Genomic DNA, 10,153 nt, shown 5'->3' on the forward strand with positions numbered 1-10,153 from the left:
CTAAAACAGGTTATTTACAGATGGCTTTGTGGATTCAAAAAAAAAAAAAAAAAACCACTGAATTGTTACCAAAAAAAAAAAAAAAGAAAGAGTAAGTGCCTCAAAAGTTTCTGCCTGACCAGATAGGTTCCACGTCCCTCCTGATAAGAACTTTTAGAGGTAGTCTTCAGGTAGTCTAGTTATGGTACAAACATGCATCCTGGAGCTACACTGCCTGGATTCAAATCCTGGCTCCTCTACTTACTATCTGGGTGACCTTGGGAAAGTTAATTTTCTGTACTTCAGTTTTTTCACCTATAAAATGATGATCATTAATAATAACTCCTTCATAGGCTTACTACAAAGATTCAATAAATTAATATGCTTAAAAACAATGAAAGGAATGTTATAAACAATTTCATCCCAATAAATTAGATAATTTAGATGAAATGGGCAAAATTCCTAGAAAGATACAAACTATTAAAGGTACTAAGTATGAAATGTCTGATTTCCTTAAGCACTAAATTTGACAGTTGATATCTCTGACATTTCTTCTTTTTTTTTTCTGAGACAGAGTCTCGCTCTGTTGCCTGGGCTAGAGTGTCGTGGCATCAGCCTAGCTCACAGCAACCTCAAACTCCTGGGCTCAAGCTATCCTCCTGCCTCAGCCTCCTGAGTAGCTGGGACTACAGGCATGCACCATGATGCCCAGCTAATTTTTCTATTTTTAGTAGAGATGGGGTCTTGCTCTTGCTCAGGCTGGTCTCGAATCCCTGATCTCAAGCAATCCTCCCACCTCAGCCTCCCAGAGTTCTAGGATTACAGGTATGGGCCACCACACCTGGCCGACACTGCTTGTTTTATGTTTATTGTGAAGGTACATCCTCAGTCTTTCAAATGCACATTTTTGGCTTGTGATTATCTTTCAAAGTTTTTTAGAGCAATTTTTGTGAAACCATGGATAAGTCAAAAATCCATGTTATTTTCAAATATGAGTTCTGTGATGGAACCAATGCAGCGTAGACAGCTCAAAATATCAATGAAGTGTTTGGGAAGGATGTGGCTAATGAACACACAGTACATCGATGGTTTGAGAAGCTCCATTCCAGTCATTTTAATCTCAAAAATGAGCCATGTGGGTGACCTGAGACCAAGATGGATAATGATGAGCTGAAAGCCATAGTGGAAGCAAATCCATCTCAACTTACGCATGAACTGGCAGCAAGGTTTGACATTACTATTTCAACAATATTGGACCATTTGAAACAAATTGGCAAGGTAAAGAAGCTGGATAGATTGGTTCCACATGAATTAAACAAGCATCAGAAGAGAAATCATCTCAAAGCTTGCCTTTCTTTGCTGTCATGACATAAAGGTGAACCATTTCTACACCATATTATTACGTGTGATGAAAAATGGATTCTTTTTGACAATTTCATTTGGTACAACGATTGGACAAAGATGAATTGCCAAAACACAGTCTAAAACTGAATATTCACCAAAAAAAAGCTAATGGTGTCTGTTTGGTGGTCCAGCACTGGTATTATCCACTCCGGCTTTATGAAACCTGGTCAATCGATTATAGCAGATGTCTTCTGTAACCAATTGGATGCAATGATGAGGATGCTTGTGATTAAGCAGCTGAGATTGGTCAATAGAGACAAGCCAATCCTCTTGCAAGACAATGCTAGACCACATGTAGCACAAATAATACTGCTCAAGCTACAGCAGCTGGACTTGGAAACTCTCCATCATCCACCACATTCACCAGACCTTACACCAACTGGCTACCACTTCTTCCAGGCTTTGGACCACTTCTTTCAAGGAAAAATATTCAATTCTCAACAAGCTGTTGCTCTTCCACAGGAGGCCTACACGCCGCCACTTGTGCCATGTCTCTAGTGATCCCTGAGAAATTCCAGCACATTTTGCGAATACTCAACACCAACATCAATGGGTGGTGGAAAATAGCTTTTGCCATCACTGCCATTAAGGATGTGGTGTTGAGGAAAGCAGACATTGACCTCACCAAGACAGCAGGAGAACTCACCGAGGATGAGGTGGAACGTATGATCACCATTATGCAGAATCCACACCAGTATAAGATCCCAGACTGGTTTTTGAATAGACACGATGTAAAGGATGGAAAATATAGCCAGGTCCCGGCCAATGGTCTGGACAAGAAGCTCCGTGAAGACCTGGAGCAGCTGAAGAAGATTCAGGCCCAAAGAGGGCTACACCATTTCTGGGGCCTTCATGTCCAAGGCCAGCACACCAAGACCACTGGCCGCCAAGGCCATACCATGGGTGTGTAAGTCCGTAGGCCTTGTCTGTTAATAAATAGTTTACATACCAAAAAAAAAAAAAAGAAAGAAAGAAAAAACTACCAAGCTGTGGAAAATGCCTTTCGCAATTTGATCGCCACTCACTCTTCAGGCTTCTTCTCTGCTGGCACAAACAAGCTACTGTTAAGATGGCAAAACTGTATTGATAGTTTAGGCGCCAACTTTGATTAATCTGTACTGCTTCTTGTTTGAGTGATAATAAACTACATTTTCAATTCAAAATCGGACATTTCGTATTTCATGGCCTGATTGAATTCATGTACCCTACCATATTAATGGAATAAAAAATAAAAACTACATTATCATCTCAATAGATCCAGGGAAATAATTTGACAAAAATTCAACACTCTTTCATGATAAAGAGCACTCAACAAACTAGGAATTGAAAGGAGATTCCTCAACATGATAAAGGGCATCTATGAAAAACCCAAAGCGAACATCGTACTTAACGGTGAAAGAATGAATGATGCTTTCCCCCTCTAAGATCAGGGAAAAGAAAAAAATGTCCAATTCTTTATATTTTTATTCAACATTGTACAAGAGGTTCTAGCCAGGGAAAGTAGGCAAGAAAATTAAATAAAAGGCATCCAGCTTAGAAAGGAAGAAATAAAGCTATCTGTATTAGGAGAAGACATGATCTTACATAGAAAAAATACTAATACACACAGAAATTATAAGAACTAATAAAAAAGTTCAACAAGGTTCTAGGACACAAGAACCAAATGTGTTTTTATGTACTTACAATGAAAAATCTGAAAATGAAATCAAGGAAACAATTCCATTTCCAACAGCATCAAGAAGAATAAAATGCTTAGAAATAAATTTAGCAAAATAAACACAAAACTTATACTCTGAAAACTGCAAAAACTGTTGAAAGAAATTAAAGATCTAAATAAATGGGAAGATAACCCATGTTCATGAATTGGAAGACTTATTATTGTTAAGATATCAATACTTCCCAAGTTAATTTATAGATTCAAGGCAATTTCTACAAGAATTCTAGCTGGCTTATTTGTAGAAATTGGCAAGCTGGTTTTAAAATTTATGTGGAATTGCAAGGAACTCAGAATAGCCAAAACAATCTTGAAATAGAACAAAGTCTGGATTTTTTTATATACAAAAGAAGAACAAAGTTTAGAGGAATCACACTTCCCAAATTCAAAATGCAATACAAAGCTGTAATAATCAAGACAATGTGGTACTGGCATAATGATAGGTAATGACAGATATATAGATCAATGGAATACAATTGAGAGTCTAGAAAGAAACAAATATTTATGTTCAACTGATTTTTGACAAGGGTGCCAAGACAATTAAGTGAAGAAAGACTAGTACTCTCAACAAATAGTGCTGGGAAAACTGGATATCCACATACATACAAAACAATGAAGTTAGACTACTAACACATACCACCAACAAAAATTAACTCAAAATAGATCAAAAACCTAAGTTAAGAGCTAATGCTTTAAAACTCTTAGAAGAAAACAGGTGTAAATCTTCATAATCTTGGATTTAGCAATGGTTTCTTAGACATGACATCAAAAGCATAAGCAACAAAAGAAAAAATAAACTGGATTTCATCAAAATTAAAAATTATTGTGCTTCAAAGGATTTCATCAACAAAGTGAAAAGATAACCTACAAAATAGATGAAAATATTTGCAACTCATATCTGATCAGGGACTTGTATCTAGAACACACAAAGAACTCTTACAACTCAATAATATAAAGACCAATAGCTATATACAATTATGATGTGTCAATTAAAAAATAACATTTTTAAAATGTTAAAAAATAACATTTTATTTTCTTAATAAAAGCACAAAAGATGGGGAAAAGATCTGCACAGACATTCCGCCAAAGAAGATATACAAATAGCCAATAAGCACATGAAAGATGCTCAACATCAAAAAACATCTCCAGAAAATAAGAAGGGGCTGATAAAGATGTGAAAAATTGAAAAAACTCATACATTGCTGGTGGGAACGTAAAATAATGCAGCCACCATGGAATATGGCTTGATAGTTCCTCTACACGTTCAACATAGAACTACCACATGAACCAGCAACCACACTCCTCAGGATATAACAAAAGACTTGAAAACAGATGTTCAAACAAAAACTTGTACACGAATGTTCATAGCAGCACTATTCACAGTAACCAAAAGGTAGAAACTGTAAACAAATGTGAACTTGAAATAGTGAGTCCTTCAAGATGGATCCCAAGTGGCTAACTGGGCCTAAATTTAAAATAGAGCCAATTGGCCATTTTCTGACTAGAGGTCACACACAGACTCTGAGTTCCCAGAAAACCTACGCCTTTTTAACTTTAGGATGTTCAGAGTTCACCCGCCTCGGCCACTCAGGGTTCAGCTGTCTCAACAAATCAGGGATCAGCTGCCTCAACCAATCAGAACTAAGTGAGCTTCAATCTTTCATTTCATAAGCAAGCCTGACTGGGAACCTGGGTGGGAAGTTTTGCTATAAAACTGAGCCTTCCCGCTGGGTGGTGGCTCAAGCCCATAATCCTAGCACTCTGGGAAGGCAAGGCGGGAGGATCACTTGAGGTCAAGAGTTCAAGACTAGCCTGACCAAGAGCGATCCCCGGCTCTGTTAAAAAATTAGCTGGGCACAGTGGCACACACTACTAAAAACAGAAAAAATTAGCTGGCTGCAGTGGCACACGCATGTAGTCCCAGCTACTCCAGAGGCTGGGGCAGGAGGATGGCTTAAACCCAGGAGTTTGAGTTTGCAGTGAGCTATGATGGCGCCACTGCAAACTGGGCCTTCCCTTTGTTCACTGGAACACACCTTCATTTTACAGGGAAAGCTATGTCTCCCTGGTTTGCAAACTGTTCACTGGAATAAAGTCTCTTTCCTCCAAATTCCTTTGCAGAGAACTTTTGTTCAGACAACCCAAATGTCCATCAAATGATGAATGGATGCAGAAGATGTGCTGTATATATGCAATGGAATATTATTTGGCAATAAAAAAAATGAAGTACTTATACCCGCTATGACATGGATGAACTTTGAAAACATGCTAAGTGAAAGAAGCTAGACACAAAAGACTACACATTGTATAATTTCATTTATATGAAATGTACAGAAGAGGGAAATCTGTATAGAGACAGAAAGTAGATTAGTGGTTCCTAGAGCTGGGGAGGACTGGAGAAATTGAAAGGTGACAGCTAAAGGTATAGGGTTTCTTTTGGGGTTGATGAAAATGTTCTAAAATTGATTATGATGGCTGCATAACTGTGAATATACTAAACACCATTGAATTGTATGGTTCAAATTGTATGATATGCAAATTATATCTCAATAAAGCCGTAACAAAAAAGACTTAGTGATTATACTTGTGTGATTATAGTGAGCTCTCAATAAACGGTAGCTATTACTACTTCTAGTACTGTTATTAGGGTCCATTCCAATGAACCCTGAATGAAGGGAAGAATGTTTATCGTGTTTGTGAGGGTTTGCCTGCTAAAATCAGAATGATGAAAGAAATCGAAAAGAAAATAATGCAGAAACATAAGGTCAAAATATGCATACAAACCCCAGGAATTCCATTTCAGCAGGAAACCAAGTAGGGCTAAATGCTAATCTTCTTTCTGTTGGGTAATTAGCAAAATATCCTGTGGACCTTGCATTTTAATTTTCTAGAGTTCTCCAACCTTTTTACCTTACCCTTTTGAACTCATTCTTAGCCCTGTTATAGCCATCTATCTAATTTATTCAAATGCAGATTAGTTAGTCCCTGAAGAAGTAATTCCCACTGGAATGAGAAGAGAATATAGAAAAGTCTCACTCCACTTTCTAAGTCATCTTTCAATAAAAGTTTTCCTAGGGGTAAACATTTTTTCCAATCCTAAATGGGAATGCATATCTATACTTGCAGAACCTGTGAACAGTTACCTGTAACAGCTGGAAGACACATGTTTTTGGCCTAGGGAGATGGTAATTTCTCTCCAGTAGCAAGGGACAAATCTCCCCTAAAGTTTATAATGGAATAAGCAGACTAGCACGCTGCTGAAAGTTCCTTAAAAATTAAGCTGCCCCCACATTCCCAAGCACAGACCAGCTAAAACAGGGACTGAATTACTAATAGAGAGAAAAGATGAGCACAAGGTCTTTTAGCAAATTCCCCAATGACAACAGCTCTTTCAGTATGCACAAACACCATAGGAAAATAAAATGAAAAGAGCCCTATAACTCTTCAGCAACCACAGCTGGGTCCACCTCAACACCCAGGGTTAATGTGAGGTCACCACTATGTGATGGTCACCACTATGGCTCACTAAATATGTTATCAGCGGGGACAACATAGGGGCAAAAGAATGTCACACACTCTCCTTTACCATCTAAACCAATGTCATCTGAGTCTCTTCTTACTTACCCTTTTAGAGTCATCTCACTGTTTTCGTCCAACTCAATAACATATGTGTTCCTGTTTATCTTCTTGAAAACATTTTTTATAAACTCCCTATTGGCTTCCTTCTTGAGCTGAGCAGGTTGACTTTGAAAAGCCTGCAAAAAAATAAATAAATAGGTGGGTGGAGGGAGAAGGTGGCAGGGAAATGAAGAAAACCACAAATTACCTAATAGGTGGCTCTTATAGGGAAGTCCTGACCCACATGCACAGGTTGTTTGGGTGTTCCCAGGAGTGATAATCCAAACATCTCACAATCAGTATGACACTGGACTGACTGATCACAGTGGAAGCTAGCAGCAAACAACCAATGCATTAGTACTGGTATGTGTTGGCTAAATTGCAGCCCTAACTGCTTCCAGGGGACACAGGATGTAGTTCTGATCTCCATGCCAGGCATACTGGCTTTCAAACAACTGAAAAGATGCTTTGTTAATATCACATTCCACTTTGACCTCATAAGATGTTGAGAGGGGAAAAAAGGCAATATGACTGGCTTTGCTGTCTGGGTATGCCAGGATCAACTAGCTTTCCAGGGTAGACCGCTATCATAATACTACCTGTGATGCATCAATCCCATTTCATTGAGTGGTATTTACTTCACCCAGGAATCTGGGGAGTTCCACCACAGACTCTAATCCCGACCAACACTATTAAACAGTAGGGGAGATCATGGGACTGTGAATAATGTCAGTAAAAATAAACTTAAAATTATGCCTTTAAAATAAAACAAATTAACCTAATTATATTTCAAATAAATACCCTAACCACACTAAAGAAAAAAAGAAAACAGAAGACAAGAAACAACCAATCCAAGTAACTTATAAACACAGTATTTGACTATATACCTCCAAAGTACAAATCCTCAATTAGGATGAGTTTGTGGGGGTGGATATTATTAATAAATCTGGAACTCTTTTTATTAGGTTTATTATAGTGGTATGGATGAAGTAATTTTGAAACTCTCTTAGATGTATTACAGTATTAAGTAAATGTGTTGACGTTCTTGGGAACCAGGGTTGTCATTGTAGGAGGAGGAACATACAAATATGAATTGGGGGATGCAAGAAAGAATCTTGTGTGCTGGAATTGAAGCTGTGCGAATTCATGATTTCTTAAATAGGTATGTGTGTATATATAGCTGTGTATATAGGTATTTGTGTATATAAATCTATGTATATAGATATAAGTACACATGTGTGTATATACCTACAGATATTTCCTAGCTTTGTCTGCTGAAAGAGCAGAAAAAGCAGATACCCCAGTAGCACACCCAGCACTGAGATCTTGGTTTCTAATACCATTCCCCACCCAAAAGGAGCCAGAACTCTTTAGAGAAATGACTCCAGGGCTGGGACAAAGTAGGCATAAGATGAGCCTGGAACATCTGTTTATGCTAGAAAGAAGATGTTCAAAAAAATTATGAGAGCTTGTCACGAGGACACAGTAGTCAGATTGAAGGGGATCCTAACAGGCCAGATCTAGGACAAGTTGAGCACCAAAATAAAGTATAATAATGAACAATAAACCACTGAAAAATAAGAATTCATGAGTCCATACCAGTAATATATAGGAGACAAGGGAAGGCTTATGCTTGTAGAAGAATGCCCAGGGAAGACTGGTAAGTGGGAAGCAAATGCTAGAGTTGGAAAAATCATAATAAAAGATTAAGGCATGAATCATCAATGGATGCTAAATCTAGAGGACATTTTGATGAAAAGCAGGCTATTTTTAGGCTCTTAAGAGTATTTCCTACAGACTTTTTAATAGTTGCAAAAGAGAAAAAAAATTAAACTAATTGTACAGTGGAAAAACCAGGCACCATCTTGATCAGGTGATCAAAATTAACATCATCAAGGGACAGATAGACATTGTGTGCCTCCAGATGTGATACCTTGAGTAGGACAGAAAGAACATCACCTACAGTATCTAGTCAAGAATGTATAAAATCATCTAATCACTAGGAAACATCAGACAAACGCAAAATGAGGACCATTTTATTTTACAAAGGGGAGAGTTGCATGAGATTGATTATATCCTTCGAAAATGGCAATGCCATAAAAAAAAAAAAAAAGAAAGGCCATGGAAACGTTCCAAATTTAGAGGCTAAAAAGATAAGTAAATGTAATACATGAACCTAGACTGGATCTTTTACTGGAGGGGGAAAATGCTGTACAGGTGCTATAAGGTCAACTGGTAACACTGGAATATAGACAATTGATTATATAGAACTGCTGTATTAATGTACATGCAGACGGTTGATAAGTGCCCTGTGATTATATAAGACAATTTCTCTATTCTTAGGAAATAAACATGGAAGTACTTGGGGTAAAGGAACAATGCATGTAAGTGAATGATAAAGCTAGTGGCATAAAATGTTAACAATAGGTAACCTAGGTGAAGGGTGTTCTTTGCACTATTTTTTTTTTTATTCTTGCAACACCTTGTAAATTTGAAGTTATTTCCAAATGAAATATAGGAAAAAAAAAGTATGTCTTTGTATCATCAAGTCACAATAAGCAACTATAATCTAATCCTTTTTAGGACCTCAAGTCATCCAACTCTGCTTTTCAAAGAGCGTGGCACAGTTTTCATTTTAACTTTACCTAAAGTTTTACAAACTCCCTATACATGCCATCAAGATTCAGAATGGGAAGAGAGGTATATTCTTGGCAGGAGAGAGGTAGAGACCGAATCTCCAAGGTGAAACTTTCTACTTGCCATATGTGCATGTTCAAAGCACTGATATTTTCAGAGCTAGGCTCAAGGGAACCTTTACTTGTACTTCCCCATAATTCTTTCACCATGAAAGAGGAGACAGAAATGAAAGTCCTATTTACACAAAACCATATAGATAAACATGGATATAGGCCCTATCTCCTTGTCTGCTGGCTTAGCACCAGCTCTTATATATTATCAAAAGTATTTTATCATTTCCCAGCCTGGAAATGATAAAGGAAGGGGAAAGAAAAACTCACAGCAGATTAACTAATTAAAACAGATCAATTCTTCTTGGCAGGCCAGGACCTCATTGTGGCAAACGTTGAGAAGAAGACAGAGATAGGGACATGGATACCTAGCAATACTGACAGAAAGAAGCAAATCATTATATAGGGAATTCCCAAAATCCAGAAACAAAGGAGCCTTCAACCCTCAAATAGATGAGCTCCGATATCAACAGAAATGCCCAACCCTAGGAATGACTTAGGTACATTGTAATGATGGAACTTTCTCTGAAAAGCACCGAAGACCCTTCAAGGTAACTAAGGTGAATCTTCAGAACTTGAATGCAAAAGGGAAATGGGCTTTCTGAGCTGCTGGAAAGTTAGAAGCAGAGATTACTGCTTGGGGATGCCTTGCTCCCCACTGCCCTGTCCCCATGAGGATGTGGCTGAACAG

At 37.9% G+C, this 10,153-nt stretch overlaps 1 protein-coding gene and 1 pseudogene across 1 annotated transcript in view; one reads left to right on the forward strand and one right to left on the reverse strand.

Moving 5' to 3' along the window:
• Positions 1 to 10,153, reverse strand: part of CCNB3 (cyclin B3) — a 63,983-nt gene that overhangs the window by 34,331 nt on the left and 19,499 nt on the right. The window lies entirely within an intron of this gene.
• LOC105810812 lies at positions 1,872 to 2,294 on the forward strand (annotated as a pseudogene).

This window comes from Propithecus coquereli, unplaced genomic scaffold (genome assembly GCF_000956105.1).
Source record: "Propithecus coquereli isolate 6110/MARCELLA unplaced genomic scaffold, Pcoq_1.0 Scaffold221, whole genome shotgun sequence".
Lineage (NCBI taxonomy): Eukaryota > Metazoa > Chordata > Mammalia > Primates > Indriidae > Propithecus > Propithecus coquereli.